We start from the raw sequence: 17,942 nt of genomic DNA, 5'->3' as shown, positions 1-17,942 counted from the left end.
GTGTGTGTGTGTGTGTATATATATATATATATATATATATATATATATATATATATATAACAGTGCTTACAAAGCACTGTTCTAAGTGCTTTGTAAATAGTAACTCACTTAAATTTTATAATAATTCTATGAAGCAGGTACTATTATTATCCTCATTTTCCTCTAAGAGGAAACTAAGGAACAGAGCGGTTAACTAACTTGCCCAGGGTCATACAGCTAATAAGTGACAGAGCAGGAGCCAAACCCAGGCAGCTAAGTCTACACTAAGCTACTATACTATGCTGCAAATTCACAGCTTTTCTATTAGGTTTCCATTTATTGAACAAATAGAGGCAAGAATTCATTTGGGTCCTGTTTTGAAGAATATATGTGATAAGGTCAGTGAAGAGTGCCTGGTACAAAGAAGGCACTGGATAAAAAAGCTGTTTTTTTTTTTTCTCTCTCTCTCTTTTTCATTTCCTTTCTCTTGAAAACTCAGCTTTCTCCTGGTTCTTGGAATCAGTCCTGCCTTGCTATTTTCTTGAGTACTGTATGCTGCCTCTCTGCTCAGATCTCCTATCCTTGATTCTGCAGTGCCCATGACTATGCTCCAGCCATTTTGTGAATACTTTGGTTTTTTTTTTCCTTTTATTTTGTTAATTGAGTTATAACAATTGTAACTATTTCTGGGGTACATAGTGATGTTTCAATACACATATTGTACAGGATCAGATCAGGGTAATTAGCATATTCATCATCTTGAACATTTATCATTTATTTGTGTTGGGGACATTCAGTATCCTCCTTCTAGTTATTTGTGAGTGATTTCTTAGTATGTGTTAAGTTCCCAGCCACAGGTGCCTACCTCACCCTATGTAGCAGGCCAACCTCTAAATTACAGCCCCTTCTAGTCAGTAGTTACTGAGCCGGACCTAGCTGTGTTCCACACAGGACATCCCTGTCCTGTCTTGGGGAGGGATGGGGAGGCATGTGTCTTCTGTAGGCACTTATTCACTCAATAGGTACTTAATACATATCTGTTTATTGTGTGTCTGGCCCTGTACTAGGTGGTGTATGATACACATGAAAATAGGGAAATGAAAAACAATACAGGACAAAGGGAGTAGGGAAGACAGTAGGGCTGAGGAAGCTCTATGCGCCATCCAGGAGACCGTGCAGCTCCTGGCTTTGCCCAGCTTTAGTCCTCAGAAGCCCTTAGGCTGCCTCCCCATGCTCGTTCCCTCTTCTTTCCCTCCCAGCATCATTTAGCCATCCTTCATCTGCTGGCTTCAGGGTCCAACTCCCAGAAGCTAAGTAATCTGATAAAAGTAATCTCCACTAAAGTGTTCATCCAGCTAACAGGTTGATGTGTTATTCTTCCGGGGTAATTTGTTCATTTCGAGAGGGGTTTTTTGAAGACATTAAGGCATGATGGCAGGAAATTTTGGGTCTCATTGCAGCCTGGAGAGGAAGAGAGTGCCCCCACATGACCCAGGCTTTCAGGATTAGCCTCAGTCTGGTTTCTATGGCCATTTGCAAAATCTTCCTGGTGCCAAAGGCACTTCACTGTCTTATGAATTTTATTATGCCTCAACCAAGTTTGGATCAAAGAGAAAATGCACAATCCTCCTGTTTTGGTTTTTTTTTTTTTTTGTATTTGGAATGTGTTTTCTTGCACCCATGAAGAAAATTCTCCTGATTACAAGAGAAGCTGAGGAATGGGCTATTTGTACTTGGATAAAAATAGGCAGTACTCATGATCTGGTAGGCAGCATTCTAAGTGCTTGACATATGTGATCTCATTTAATTCCCACCACAAACCCCATGAAGTAAATACTATCATTATCTCACTTTTTGAACAAAGAACTGAGGCACAGAGAGGGTAAGTAAGTTGTTCAAGGTCACACCGCTACCAAGTGAACCCATGAAGTGTGGCTCCAGGATCTACGCCCTTAATCACTATCCTATCTCTATCAGTGTCTCAGGTTCAAGTCTCCTTTTCCTTCATAGAATTAGCAGATATATCAGACACAACAATTGGCTCATAGAGAGTCATCATTAAGGCACACACTCTAATCCCATAGCCGGGGTATTGCAGCCATGCCCCGTGTTTGGCAGAGCAGAAACAGGCCACTGACCTGGCACTCTGACCTTGCTCATAGGAGCTTAAGCTACTCTGAGGTTGATATCACCCTCTTCCCTTCAATGCTGCACAAGGTTGACAAGGGACTGCCTCTCAAGCCCTCCTTCTCCCACTCCATTCTATCCCAAAAAAGGAAGGAATGCTCAGCCCTGGGGGTTGCTCTGTAGGTTTGACAAAGAACAGCTGAAGTATGACTAATACTATTTTCTAAAAGTAAAAGGATGATTCTCCAAACTAACCCTCCAGTATGACCAGAGGTAAGCCAATCTCTTCTCAAGCTAACGTGCATGCTATGCCTCCAAATCTGCAATACCTTCCACATTCTCTCACTAATGGAGCACTTACTGTGTGTCAGGTACTGTGTTAAATGCTTTCAAAACCTTGCCATATATTAATCCTACAATATATACTTCAAAAAGACACTAGTATTATCTTCATTTTATTTGTGAGGAAGCTGAGAGAGAATAACTTGCCCAAGGTCACTGTACTACCAATAGCTATTTTTTAGCTTCTTGACCATTCTCTGCATTTGTGCATTGCCATTCAGTTTCATCTCAGGTTCCATGATTAAAGGCACCCATTCATACTGATACTACGTTCACAATATCTTGATTGCCAAATACGAGATCATAATTATTGCATCAACATGTCTCATGAGAGTTAAAAGCATGTTTTAGCATAATTAAGAGGTAGATAGTTGAAAACACAAAAATTGGCATAGCAGGGTTTCCTGTACATACACATGTAAATCTTTCATGTTTATGTTCACTGTTCTTCCTGTGATGATAAATCTAATGGAATTATGATATGTAGTATTTTCCACTTGACATAGTTTAGGGCCTTGAAGAAGCTTTTGATTTGGCCTTGCCCATGCATAAACAATTAAAAGACAATTCAATTTGAGTGCCCTTTATAACAGAATTTAAAAATAATGAATTCAGTTCACTTTAAAAATGAACAAAAGCAATGTTTTATTCAACAGATAAAACAAATAAAATACATTCCTGTTCCATATTTTAACCATTCCAAGAACAGAGGCAGAAAAGAAAGCTAAGAAGGATAAAAGGGGGAAAAATGTGTAGTATCCGGGGTGACAGAAGAAAAAAAGAAATATAGTTGGAATAGGGAGAAATGAAGAAAGAGACAAAGTGCCAGAAAAAATATTCATAGAAGGTAAAATAACAGATGTTGAGAGATGCAGAGAAACAGAAAAAGAAATGGCACAAGGTGACATAAATAGAAGTAGTTCATTTGAAATAGAGGTCTGATTCTCCCATTGAATTATTTATTTCTCCAATTCAGTAATGTTTTGTTAGACAGAACGCCAAAATAATAAAATAAATAAAACAATATCCCCATTTTATTTTTTTAAAAGCAAATGAATATGACTGGATGCAATCAATGTGAAAAATATAATTTTGCATTTTAATCTTTTATTAATATTATTTTATGCAATTTTCTTGGTTTTTATTACAGAATGAGTATATAGTAAATAGTTTAAGCATTCCATTATTTTTTCATATTTAGGTTATTTTAAGGATTATTTTTATATTCAAACTAAGGTTGCTTTTTTTCTTCATTTGAATTATTGGTTTAGGATAACTTGCAGGATTACAATCCCTGGGTCCAAGACTATGAACATTTTTATAATTCTTGACTCTTTTTGCAATGCTATTAGCAACTTAAATGAGTCTTTTCTTCCAGAGTCTGTATAGTATTGGGTTTTGTAAACTGTTAGTTTGGGCAGTTGAATTAATATCAAATGGTGCCTCCTACTTTGAACTATATATATTTCTTTTAGCGTGATGATGTTCTTTGACCATTTGTCCCTTGGGATCTTGGGGACCTTCTAAATTTGTAGTACTTCTGAACACACTTTAGATGATATTAATTTATCTCTGACATTCCTAGCATTTCCACCATTTAATCTCAGTTTTGATCCTGATTTTACATTGTTGTATTATGCTGTACTCTCTGACCAGTCTTTGTAATGTTTTCTATTATTTCAAAACTTTAAAAAATCCCCATAGTTGATTTAAATAGTCTAGTCTCATGGTTAGTCTATTCCTTCTAGTTTTTAAATTTTTCTTTAAATATTTAAGCATTTAGCATATGTAGAAAGAATTGTTATATATGGTAAGAGATAAAAGCTTATGTTAATTTTTCTCCATATCCATGACCAGTTACCCCACGTGAATTTATTAAATAATGAGTGTTTTCCCTATTGTTTAGTTATGCTTTGTACATCAAACATTCAATTCTTTCATTTACTAGGGCTTTTCCTTGGTCTCGAGGTCCCATTTACTGATTTTTTGATTTGCATCAGAATTCTGCTATTTTAACTAGTGTTAGCTTATAATACATTCTAGTATTTGGGAATTGTTTTAGACTTTTGCTTTTCTAGGACAGTCGTATACAATTGTTAATGTATCATTTTTGAGATAATGGATATCTTCATTTGAATTGTCTACATTTATAAATCGACCTGTGAAGAAGTGTCATCTTCACACTGTTGGTCACATTCAGAAACACAGTATGACTTTACATTTATTCAAATTTTTCTTTATTTCTGCCATTAAGGTTTTATATTATTTCTTTTTCTCACAACTCTTCTGTATATTGACTTACTTCCAAATATTTTAATGATTTTGCTTTTTATTTTATTTATTTAGAGACAAGGTCTTGCTCTGTTGCCCAGGCTGAAGTGCAGCGTTGCAATCATGGCTCAATGCAGCCTCAAGAACTCTAATAATGTCTAATCTCTTTCAGTTAATTCTGAGGATTTTCTAGGTATACAACAATATTGTCTAAACATTTTCTATCTTTGATTTTTAGGGTATTGAAAATACTCTGCATGATATTATAATGGTAGATAATGTCATTATACGTTTGTCCAAACTCACAGAATTTTTAACACCAACAGTGAATTCTAATGTAAACTGTTCGTTGAATGATAATTATGTGTCAATGTAGGCTCATCAATTGGATGTTAATAATTGGAGAGGTTGTGCATGTGTTGGGGCCAGGCTATATGAGAAATCTCTTCACCTGTCAATTGGACTGTGGACCTAAAACTGATTTTAAAAAATAGTCTTGATTTAAAAATTCTCCATAGTTTCTTCCTTTACAATATTTACTTCTAATCTATTTTTATATCTTATTACCAGATCAAAGATTTCCTCAGAAACACTAGACTTATAAATGATTAAAACACTTATTTTAGTCCAGCTTTTTGGAAAATAATGTTTTATCAATAGGTAGGTGGTTAGTTCTTTGTTTTTCGAGTACACATTTTTTATTATGTCAGAGACATAGTTCATTATTCCTGATGTTAACCATAAACAGGAATTAGATTTTATTAAATGCTTTTTTTGGCATTTACTGGGATAATCACATATTTTTCAATATATTGATAGTTGTTGAAATTATCTTTACATTTCTGGGATAAACAATACTTGATCAAGACAAAGTTATTTTAATACATGTCTCTATTGTATTTGTAGAATTTTTGTTAAAATGCCCACATCAATGAGAGGTAGTGTGGCATACTATATGGAGCAAGTGTTTGAGTTTAAATCCAATTGGACCTCACAGCAGCTTTATTCAGTACTGTGCAGTAGTTAAAACATGAGCCCTGTCATCAGAGAAAAATAGTGCAGAATCCTAGTTCTGCTACCTAATAACTTTTTTACTTTGGGCAAGCCTCAGTTTTTCTGTTTTTATGGGGACATAAAAGTAATTACCTTATAAGATTGTTATGAGAATTAAATGAGTTAATTTGTGAAAAATACTTAATACAGTGCCTAGAGTAGTTCTACATTAAATGATTACTGTTAGAATTATTGTATTCCTAAGTGAGACTAGGGCTTGCATTTCTTTTTTATATCATGCTTCCATTTTTGAATTATTCTTACCTTTTTGTATCATTTTATCTGTATCATTCTTAGCACATTTCCCTCTGAGGGCAATTTTAAGAAATATACTATACTTTTCAATAATCAAGGATAATTTGTATAATATGTTCTTAAAAGGCTTGGAAGAGAATTCACCTTGTAAATCCATCAGGCCCAGGTGCGCTTTGAAGGATTTTTAAAAATATATTTGTCCTGTTTTCTTCTGTATTTATTAGAATATGTCCAAAGAATTCTGACAATTTTGTCCATGTGAAAAAAAAACACTGAGTTTCAGAAATTTTCTTTGCAACCTGAGAATTGTTGATCAATTTGTTATCTATGCTTGCAATTGTTTCTGCATTCAACTAGTTACTAAATTGCCTTATAGTTTCTTCTGTAAGAATACAGTCTATAACATTTTACAGCGGGGTTACCTTGGAAGCCAACATTTACTTGATTGTTTAAACCTTTTTCCCATTTATTTAGTAGGAACCTTTGTGTTGAACCCCAAAGTCCAAATTCCCAACTCTGAATGAAAAAGACTCTTCAAGAATGAATGAATAATCAGTGTCTTTAGCTCCTGAACCACCCTTAAATGGCCAGAGGCTTCTCTATGGAATTACCACAAATACTGCTGTGGGGCTGGAGCCTGTGGAGCCATCGCTAGAACACAGCAGTAGCAAATAATACTATTGTTGATAGGCCAGTGAGAATAATTACACAAGCTCAAAACAGAAAAGAGATGTTTGACCTTTTGTCCATAGCACGGCCTTGCCCATATGTCCAGTAGTACACGTTGACTGTCTGTTTCAAAGAATAATGAATGAGTTATGTGGCTTAGCAGAGGAGTAAAAGGATAATTCTGATAGAATATGCTGAAAGTTCAAAAACTTCTCAAGACCCTGGTTCACTGATACACGCATGAGTTTAACTTTTCACCTATCCGATCTCTCTAAAAACACAGCAACATTTGTTTGGTGGTGGAGTACAATAATCTTTTTTTAAACCATTACATAACTTTTACAATTCTTTCCTGCATCAAAGTTAATTATATTTATTGGAAGAACATGCTACTTGAGAGGCTACATCCTTACCCAGAATCCTAGCCTTAACATTTGTGTAAGTGTCCATCTCAAGCGTTAAGACCTAGTTAGAGCACAGAAAGCATGTCCCCCAGGTTTGTTGAAACATTTGCTTACACACCTGCATTTGACTGGCTAGGAGAGAAGGACGGGACTACTTCTTTCTTCTTCTTTTTCTTCTTTTTCTTCCTTCTTCCTTCTTCTTCTTCAGCCAGGGACTTAATTTTTCAATCCGAGTTACAAGACACTGACTTTTGAAGATCCGTCAGGATAGTGGTTCTCAGATGATCTCAAAACGCAATGGGGAAACAGGCATATGTATTCCGAGCCTATAATGCACATACAATATTGTAAGAATTCATCTTGCGTATCAGTCACTACACGATCCTATTTTTCCTGGGTCATGCCACCAATTATGCCTAAAGAGAAGAACAGAAGAGAAAATGTTGGCTAGCTCTAACCACTCTACGAAAATGGAAAGAAAGTAATTCCAAGGTGAGTCCGCCCCAGAGAGCAAATGGGCCTTTTTAAAATGCTGAGGGGAGGGACTAGCAATTTCTTCGGGCCTTTGACAACGTTCCCCAGTGGCCTAGTGGCATGGAAATTTGCCTAGCTTCATTTGTGGAGGTCATGCCACCCTGGATAAAAGGAAGGCAGTTTACCAGGCTAAAATTTGTTTATAAGGTTTCTTTCCCCTCCAGTATGGGAAAGAAAATACTAAAGTATCATCTGCAATTTTCACTGGCCAGAAATTAAAAGCAACAGACAATGTTGAAGCTATAGTATCCCAAGAAATAGCAAATTGACCTATTTATGCCTTAAATTTAAGATAAAACAATTATTTCAGCAATTCAATAAGATTGAGCCAGTTTTTGTGTTATTAGCAAAACCCCGAATGTCCCACAGGAGATGTGGCTTGCAATGGTGGACAGAGGTAAGAGAACGGGTGTTGACCCAAGTTATGTTTAATATAAAGACTCCTTTGTTGACTCGCTGTGATAACAGTTCCTCATTTGTTAGATCATTGGGTATAAAGTTATGTAATTCAGCCATGCCCTTCTCTCTAGCTGACTGTGGTAGCCAACACTGCCTACTTTTTGCTGTGGTAGATCTTGGACTGCCAAAGCCACTTCCTGTATGTCAGACACATTAGACTTTTACCACAGTTCAGGCAATTCGGCAAATTTGAAGGAAGGTGGGAAGAGGTGGTTAGGAATTAGAGTCTTTTCCCCCTTTTCTCAAATAACTGGAAACTCCTACTCTCTTGACTCATGCTAGGTTTCTACCCAGTGTAACAAAGTATCGGACACCATCCCTGCGCATTGTCCCAATGACTTTCACAATACTTGCCAAACACCATGGGGTATTTTCTCAATTATTTGAAGGGTAGTTTGTACCCAGTCTTCTCCTTCCAACAATTACCACCCTACTCTATTATCTTGCACTTAACAAACGGATTGATTTCTTGCCTAAAATTAGCTGGAGAATTCTATTTGGATCAGTCCATCAGAATTAAAAAGTGTAATTAGCCTGAGAATTCACTCCACTTTTCAACCTAACTGCTGCTTAAATATCTCCTGCAATGTTTCGCACTTTGTGCAGAGCATGTAGAACTCTGTCTCTGGGTGAAGCAGTTGATTACAGGAAAGCAGCCATGAATTGCTATGAGCTTGTCACTGACGATCCTGCATATGTGTGCGTTATCAACTACAATTGTCTTCGTAAAATTAAATAAAAGCACGCATTTATTATTGTGGGGCTCCAATTACGAGACAGCTGGTGCTCCTATTACACTTGCATTAAATCGAAACTTGTAATTTCCCTGTGCAGATGCACACTTTTTAATCAAGATATAAAACTGCATTTGCTTTGTCCATTTTCCAAAGTATCTGGAACCTTACCTCAGGGTTCCTCTTTTCCTGCAAACTCCGTGGAAGAAGGGGAACAGATTGCACTGATCAGCATTTCCCTGCCTGAAATTCTTAAGAGGGAAATAAAGGATTGGGGCATTTATGAAAGATAAAACCCCCAAGAAGGCAGCTGGTGAGTATGAATGTATTTATTTAGCCTGTAGTGAGTGGACATATTTATCGACTAAGATCAATTTTGAAAGGACCCATTTTGCCTCTCACCTGTCTGGGAAGTGTCTATGAGCGTCCCGCTGTGAACCACCCTGCCTTTCTCACTGGTACTTCAGTTCCTGAAGCGCCAGAAACTTTGCACCCCCACCCCACCCCCGCCTCTGGGGATGTGTGCCTGCTCCGTTTGTTTTCGCTTTTGTAAAATCTGAGCGTTATGATTTGTCCCCCTTTCCCTTCCTAATGAAATGACAAAGGGTCTGTGCAGCGGGGGCTGGGCTGCCGGGTTTGGGGGCGAGGCGCCACACCCCCTGAGAATAAAGCCCGCGCTGCGCTCTCGGAGAACCAGGCACGAGTGAGCGAACCACACAAAGAATATATTTCGCGACGAAACAGCGCCCTACAGGAAGAAAGTGCCCGCACTCCGAGCGTGAGCCGGAGCGCGACTTTTTGGCGCTCTTTGGGAGCAGCGAGAGGGAGGCGGAGGCCAGAGAGTCCGGGGTGGGCGCGGGAGCCCGGGCGGCCCGTGGCCAAATTCCCGTCTGTCCCACAGCGGCGCGCGGAGCCAGGTGAGGTTGGCGGCAGCACTGGTGACGCGGGGCGCGCCGCGCTACCTGGCCGGGCGGGGCGGGGCCGGGCGGCCGCGTGCGCCGCTTCCGAGTCCGGCGCTCCGGATGCCCGCGCGCGGCTCCGCTGGCCGGCGGAGTTTCGCGGGAGTTTCCGTTTTGGCGCCTAAAGCCCCTCGCCGGCGCCGTTTCCCTCCGCGTGCCGCGTGTGTCCGGAGCTGGACGCACGGAGCCGCGGCCCTGGCCCGGGCGGCCCGGGATCGGCGGGGCTGCGCGAGGGGACGTCTGGCGTCCGGCGAAGGGCACTGGCCCGGGAGGAGGGCACGCCTTTGGCAAAGGCCGGGCGGGGTTGGGACCGGGTTGCTATGGTGGCTGCGAGCCCGGGCGGGAGCCCCACGCCCGGCCTCCGCGAGGGAGCTGGGGCTCTACGAGGTGTGCTCCGAGCGGACTGAACCAAGAGCCTGGGAGGAGCGGGGAGGGCCAGTCCGTGGCCTCGTCCCCTCCCCCAACAGCCCGCCGGCCGGCCCCGGGAAGGGGCCCCGAGGAGCCCAGAAAAGAAAGTATTTTGGCCCCTGGAATCGAAAGGAGTCTTGCAAAAAGCACCAAAGGGTCAAGGGGGCAGAAGGGAGAGGGGGATCCGTCGCCTCCGTCCGAGAGTCCGCGTGCGCGTGTCTGTAGACTTGACATTTTATACCCCAGAGCGGCCGACTTGGAGCCGAGTTGCGAGTCCCAGCCCTTAAGTTCTGGAGGTGGGGCGGGCTTTAATTTGCTTATATCTAATGATTTCAGGAACCTCGCTTTAAAATGGCGGCATTCAGTATGCACCCCTGCTAAAGGCTCTCCCGGCACCGGGGCCACCTAGCGCAGCGCTGCTTTTGCTTCTGCCGCTAACAGATGGCATGTGCCGCTGTCGCTGCCGCTGCCCCTGCTGCTGCCGCTGAGAGCAGGGCCCCTTAGCCTCTGGGTTTGCGCTAGCAGCATAAGGTAAGGCTGGAGATGAACTGGGATTTGTAAGCGAGGCTGCTTTCCTAGGACTCCGAGGAAATAATGCCTTTTACACTTCGTTTTACAAAATAGCAAATAGAAGGAAAAGTCATCCTGCAACTTTGTTGCGATTTTAGAGCTTTGACCATTTTCCTCCTCCTTTCCTCCTGTTTCTTCTTCCTCCTCCTCTTCTCTTCCTCCCCTTCCTTCCTTCTTTCTTTTTTTTCTGCTTTCTTCTATCTTTTTAATTTAAAGGAACTTCTTACATGGCATATCATCAGCAAATGCTTTTTAACAACTAATTTCCCCATTTTCACGCGATATCGTGAGCAGTGCCACAGCTTCCTTGCAGAACCTTGTCTCTTCCTGCCCTGAGTCAACACATTTGGGCAGCTCGCTTTTACTACTGGGGTTTGAAGGGCATGAGAGTAGATTTTAGGAGACTATTAAAAAGGGAACTTTAGTTTTTAACACTCACACAATAAGCTTTTATGGTAAGAAAACGAAATTAAACCCAGACAAGTAATGAAAGTTGACATTTAAGTGATTCATTGTTGTAGTTTCGTAATTAGGGTAATAGACCTACTGTGTGTTTTTCTGAGCACTCTTAGATAGCTAGCTAGCTAGCTAGATGAGAGATAAAACAGAAAAATTGATTGTGGCTCTAATTCAAGTAATATGTTTTAAAAGAGTTATTTTCTCCTAGATGTTCTTACATCGTTGGTAAATTGAGCTGGGATCCCCACAGCCTCTCCGTCTTCGTGGGTAGACTTCATGGGAAAGAATCAATTAAAACAAAACTTGCAAGATTTAATTTTGAAATGATTGGTACATTTTTATTAAGCAGACTCCCTGCTTTAGTGAATAAACGTTTGGGTGATTACCGATATCATGTTTGGGAAACATTGTTGGTATGTGGGAATGACTAAACATCCTTGCTTGATACAATTTATCTGAATTTTGTTTTGTTTTGTTTCCCCCTCCAATGAAAGGTAAATAGACAATGAGGCTTATCAGACACCTTGGATTTTTCCTGATTATATTCTCATTTTCTCCTTGGCCCATGAAAATCTAGTCCTGAATAACTACTTTTTCAAGTAATTTTTAACTTCTTTCTAATGTGCAATACTTTTGGGGGATGCTTTCATATTTACCAACACTTCTTCAAATATAACCTAAAATGGGCTTCTGCCCACAGCTTAGCTGATAATATTCTATCTCTGTTCACTTCTTACTTCTCCCAAAGCAGGTAGAAACTACTTGGTTGGCAGACACTCTGCTACTAAATTTAGCAAGTGTGTGGAAAGGGAGAAAAATATTATTTTGCACTTATTAAAGCATGGTGCAGTTTTCTGCCCAGGTGCTGTAGTCTACCTAGAAACAGTCAAACTGTTTACAATGGAATTTACTGTACAACAAATTTTCAGCAATTTTTCATAGTATTCTTGAGAGAAGTATATGGGGCAATTCATTGCTTCATGTCTAGAATGAGAGTTCCTGCAGGTAGAGCAATAAACCCTTGCATTTTGGTAAAGGGAGGATGAGAAAAAGCAACTTCTCCCAGTTCAGTACTGTTTGCTTCCGGATGTGCTGCCTTGCTGTTAAAAGACTTCGGACCAAATGCATCCTTAAAAAAAAAAAAAAAAGTGAAAATACTAAACCTTGAGGCTAGAATAGATAAGCTAAACTGGTGTCAGAGAAATTAGGAGGAAATTTTGCCAGTTAACACTCTGCTGCCTCTTACAGTGATGAGATTGGAGACCTTATATGAAAACATAAGTGAAAGAGTTTGTTAAAAAAAAAAATGTTTTGAGAGATAATTGATACAGTGCTGGGCTAGAGGTGGTGACTGCATGTTTCGCTCTACTTCCAAGAGCTACTTCATTTCTCTAATTTCCTTTGCTACTTTAAGCAATTGTAATGACTCCCAGGACTATTATAAAGTACCTTTTTTTCCTCAACTGTCCACTTCAGGCATTTCACAACAGCTGCTTTTTATGATTATGAGCTGGTGGCAAAGTACCTTTGGTATTCTCTTGCACCTACCCTCTACCTAAATAATGCTTTGCACAAACTAGGTGCTTAATAAATGTTACATTAAAAAGAAAAATGAATAGCTTATAAACTCACAGTGGAATGGATTTTGGGTACAGCTTTTAATTTAAACGGAAGGCATTTTTGTGCACTTACAAGAACCTAAACATTCAAAGAAGATTAGAATGTACATTCCCCTAGTTGTATTGTATTTGCTTCTAAAGGGTTCTCTTGCCTCTCATTGTACTTCCAGGCACTTGCATGCTTCATGCTTTTGACCAGTAGGTGTATTATTATCTCTCCAGCTTCACTGTGATACTTCCCAGTAATCACAGCAGCTTGGGAATAAAAAAGGTTTTGTCTTTTGAGTGACTGTATAGTACCACACATGCTGGAACAGTGACAGTCTCTTGACTGTTGTGCAGATGTTGACAGTATAGTTTAGTACAGTTTTGTTCTCCACCCAGCTGCCTTTATGTGTGAGGGAGGAGGGGAGGGAATGGTGTGAGAAGCTCTAAAATGATGAAGATTTCTATTGATAACATTTCACTTTTATTCTGCTTATAGTACAATAAATTCAGGAAGGTGGCAGACTTTTTCTGTTTTCAAATAAATAATGTTGCCTGATAGGCTTCTAAACAGATTGGAGCATAGCTGACAGTACATAAGTTATAGTACATTTTTAACAAGTAATTTCATCCTGTAATTAAAGTTAGACAATGGTCATTGCCATGTTAACACTATCAAGTGTCTGTAAGAGCATGAAGGCTACACTCACCTTTACTTCATCAAGGTTCTTCTATGCTGTTGAGTTTTCTTATGACATTGTCTACTAGGCAGAACAGATGGATTTTTCCTCATTCAAATGTATGTGATATCAAGAAAATGGAAATCAGAAGTTGTGTTTGTGGGATTTTTCTGCCTTTCTCTAGAAGAGATACAGCTCTCACTTCAAATATAGAAAGAAACCCGAGCCTCAGCTAAAATGAGATGGACACTTTTCCTGAAAGAGAAGAAACTGTGTCTGGGAGCAAGTTGTTTAACTGTCAATTAAACAATCAGTAAACAAACATAAATTATGACTGAAAGAAAGCAATTAGATCTTTAATAATGTGGGCTTTTAGGTCTTAAGGATACCAGATGGTTCCATGACATTCTGTTCTTTCTAAATGGTTATCTATTGCCTCAAGATAGCCAAATGACAGTGTTGGAAAGGCAACTTTGAGAATTAGGATAAATAAGGTATCAGTTGTCTTATTGGATATTAATAACATCCACATGACCTGAAAGGGTTAACAAAATATTTTTTTTCAGATCATTCTAGTAAAAATGCATTATTAACTCATCGTTTAGATCTGCTTGGTATTAGATTGAGTGACATTGTTTATAAAAGATTGATGGGGAAAACAATACAATCTGAGAAGTAGGACCTTACCATTTTTATTTGAGAAATAACAGGACTTCCAAATTGCCTGGGCACACAAACACGTACGTGAGTGTGCAAATTAGTGGTCAGTTCAAAACAGTGTATACAGATGTGCATTGCTTTCTCACTGGAAGATTACAGAAAATACCTATTTTTACAGCATTCCTTCAATTCTAAGAATGAAAGAAAAAAGGTTCACTGTAAACTATAATAAATATTTGATATAGTGGTGTCTTTCTGAGGCTCAGGAAAAGAGCCAGGGCTCTGAATGTTCAACTCCAGGCAGTTAACTTTCAGGAAAAAAAAAAAAAAAAAAAAGATGTTTTGCTCAGAACTCAAGAGGAAGCAAGAATAAAAGGAGGCTTGATTTAAATATGTGTGTGTGTGTGTGTGTGTGTTCTCCCTTTGTATGTGTATGGTGATTTTCTAGAAGCCCAAGCATAGGACTCAACTTGACATGCTTCCTGAAATATTATGTTGACTCTCAAGTTTTACTTGCATCAACATTAAGTTGGCTCATGAGGAAAAGAAATGATTTGTTTTCTGATTTGAGGCAGGAGTTTGTTTTGTGCCCGGTGAGTGAACTTGAAGGGCTTAGAAAGAAAGGGCCTCCCATTGAGAAAAGGCAACCTGGACAGAAATGCAGGGGGTTGGCAGTAGAGACTAGAGGTCATTTGATCTCTTTAAGCCATGGGAGCATCCTGGAGTCTGATAGTTGGCTGAATTTTGTTTTCAATTTAGGATCATTCAAATTAGCTTAAAATTGTCCACATTGGATTCTTTGAATCCTGAGCTTCTTGGCATTGCCTTCAACTGGTGTGGAAAATTGGGAAAGGTTCCTTCAGGCTTACTCAGGTTTCCTTGAATGTACCAGTAACTATTCATTAAGCAGAGGTTATTGGGTCTTTTTACCTCATATCCCTAATGCCTGGTAAATGGTAGGTTCTCAGTAAAAGTTTGTTAAATAAATGAAAGACTAGATTAATCTTTCTAACTTGTTTTTGCATGTTATGAACATTCTTCCTTATAGCATTATTTCTGTTTTTTTATTGACAAAAGAAAAATCAACACCAATAAGCAGACTGAACACTAGATTGAATGACTGTTCTGTTAGAGGCCACAGTAGCAACTCAAGTCCAGGGAGATGCAAGCAATGCAGGTTTAGGGCTGAGACCTTGAGGACTGGCCTGAAAGTCAGCTGCTACTTTTCTTTCACCTGTAGTTGCATTTAGAATACCTCCCCCACATCCCAGGGATATCAGTCTTCATTACAAAGAAATGTTTACATAGAAACAGTTTTTTAACTGTTTCACCAGATTAAAAATAAGAAAAAAAAATCAGAAATACTGTGACCCTGATGCCTCCCGTCATGTATAGTTTAGGAAGTGATGAAGTTACAGACAAAATCCAAAAAGGACACTGGGAGCTGTCTCATTTTCAGTCAGATGTTGATTGCCCATTTAGAGACTGGATTTGCATAGGTTTTTACTTACCAAGATACAGGTATGAATAGTGCCTCTTTTTATTGTGTCCAGAAAGCAAAGTCCACACAGTAGAAGAGACAAGAGCTGTCATTTCAGATCCACCACAATCATCTTTTGTGCCCAGAGGATAATCAGTCTTTAGGTTCAGCGCTTGCAGTTTCTCCTTATGTGGCAGTACAAAGTAACCAAACAACAGGTTGTGTTGGAGAGTGGTGTGGGAGGGGTGGTCTATTAGCAAAATGAGAGAGTGAAAGAGCCAGACAGCTAGCATTTCACCTTTTGTTTTGTAGTACTCAGCTTCTACGCGGGAAAGCAAAACAACACAAAACAAAAGCACGCTGTAGAATATTAACTGGACATATATCTCATGAAATAATTCCTTACTTAATTTACCAATAGGGAAAATGAGATTGTCACAATATATAATATTAAGGTGGTTGCTTTAAGGTTGGATTCATATACTATACACTGGTTTTTCTGAATTCCATTTAAAATATGTAATGACAAATTCAGCAAGACCCATGGCACAGAGGTGGGGGATCACATTTAACCTCAGTACCCAAGTGAAGAGTTTGTATTTGTCCTCTGAAAAGTAGGCGCTTGATAATGGCCCAGTTGGGGGTGCTGTTTTGTTAAAGGGTACATTGATATTTTAAAAATTGTTTGCTGTCTGTGATCCATGAGGATCCCGAAGAAAGAATGGGGGCATTTCTTTCAGAAGTGATTTTGAGAAAATTTTAAACTCCCAACTCCTTTATGTCAGCATTTTCCCCCAAGTAATTGGACATGAAGAGACACCTTATTAGCTCACCCAGATACATGAAGTGAAACATAGTACATGTTATAGAGTTACATTTTATCTTTAAGGACTTCTAAATAAAATAATTAGGGAGGGACTGGGGTACCATGCCTGTGTAATCTGATATGTTTCATGAATGCCTATAGCAGCGGCCTCAGCTGCAGACAGAGGCTGTGTCAATATGCATTCTTTTGGCTTTCTGAAGTCAGGGTCAAGGCCAGACTCAGATTGACAGGCTCCCCAAGGGAGGCCCTTTTTTGAGAAAGATCTTGGATTTTGGCGGGACTTTTTTGTGATGTACTTTATATGTTTACATTTGTTAAATTAACATTGTAATGCAAATGAAAATATAGGGTCAAAATATATAACCTGAACTGGAGATAGTGTTAAACATCTGCATCTGAGGCAATTTGTGAATTCAAGACCTTAGGTAAATGGTCATCACGCCATTTAGTCATCATGACATCAGAACCAGGGAGGAGACCAGTATGAGCAGTGAAGGGCTTTATGTCCGCCTCTAAACTTCAGTTCAGGGTATGTCCCACTCACCATAGAAGATGAATTGAAAATCAGTGTCACCCATCTAAATGAGGAGGAAGGGCTAAAACCTGTGGATTGACCAGAGGGAGGGTCTGGGAGTTCTTTTTACAAATTTATATGTATATTTTAAATTGACACTTAATAATTGTAATATTTATGGGGTAGAGTGTGATATTTCAATACATGCATACAATGTGTAATGATCAAATCGGTATTTAGCGTATCCATCGCCTCAAACATTTGTCATTTCTTTGTGTTGGGAACTTTCAAAATCCTCTCTTCTAGCTATTTGAAAACATAAACTAAATTGTTGTTATTGTCACCCCACAGTGCTATAAAACGCTACAGTTTATTCCTCCTATGTAGCTATAGTTTTGTGTCCATTAACCAGCCTTTGGATATTCCCCCACCCCCACCCTTCCCAGGCTCTAGTTACCAATGTTTTACTCACTGCTTCTATGAGATCAACTCTTTCAGCTTCTATATATGAGTGAGAACATGCAGTATTTGTATTTCTGTGCCTGGTTTATTTCATGTAACATGATGTCCTCCAGGTTCATCCATGTTTTGGTGGGACTTCTGACTGACTTGCAAGTTGCCCCTCTTCTCCATGTTTAATAACCTGGTTTTGCTGGGGAATTCATTTATATACACTGAGATTCAGTGCAGCAACAATACCAGGGCAGAATGCTTTTGCTTTGTTACCGAAACTCCCCCTCCAAAGCTCTTTTGTGATCGAAAAGTTGATAGGCTAGAAAGACGTGTCCTAAGGCTTGGCATTTCACAGTGCTGAAAAAAAGACGAGACTGCCTCCGTATTTTGTGAAGAGTGTGATCATCATCATCATCACATCATCATAAAAGGATCTAAAATGTGATTTGATTTAGAGAACTCTCATACATGCACATACTTTGAACTAGCACAAGTAATTTTG

The 17,942-nt window shown here is 39.3% G+C and overlaps 1 protein-coding gene across 12 annotated transcripts in view; it reads left to right on the top strand.

Moving 5' to 3' along the window:
• The first annotated feature begins 9,363 nt into the window (after window positions 1-9,363).
• Window positions 9,364-17,942, top strand: part of MBNL3 (muscleblind like splicing regulator 3) — a 122,669-nt gene continuing 114,090 nt past the window's right edge. For 4 of the 12 annotated variants that reach the window (XM_015128207.3, XM_077988290.1, XM_077988288.1 and 1 more), the window contains exon 1: window positions 10,509-10,725. The gene's annotated coding sequence lies outside the window, so the exon portion shown is untranslated. Of the gene's footprint in view, window positions 9,745-10,508; window positions 10,726-17,942 lie in introns of those variants that run through there. The other 8 variants (XM_077988282.1, XM_077988283.1, XM_015128203.3 and 5 more) reach the window with 6 other exon arrangements.

The sequence above is a fragment of the Macaca mulatta genome, chromosome X (assembly GCF_049350105.2).
Source record: "Macaca mulatta isolate MMU2019108-1 chromosome X, T2T-MMU8v2.0, whole genome shotgun sequence".
NCBI lineage: Eukaryota > Metazoa > Chordata > Mammalia > Primates > Cercopithecidae > Macaca > Macaca mulatta.
Note: the sequence above shows the minus strand (reverse complement) of the source record. Positions and strands in the feature narration are given on the sequence as shown.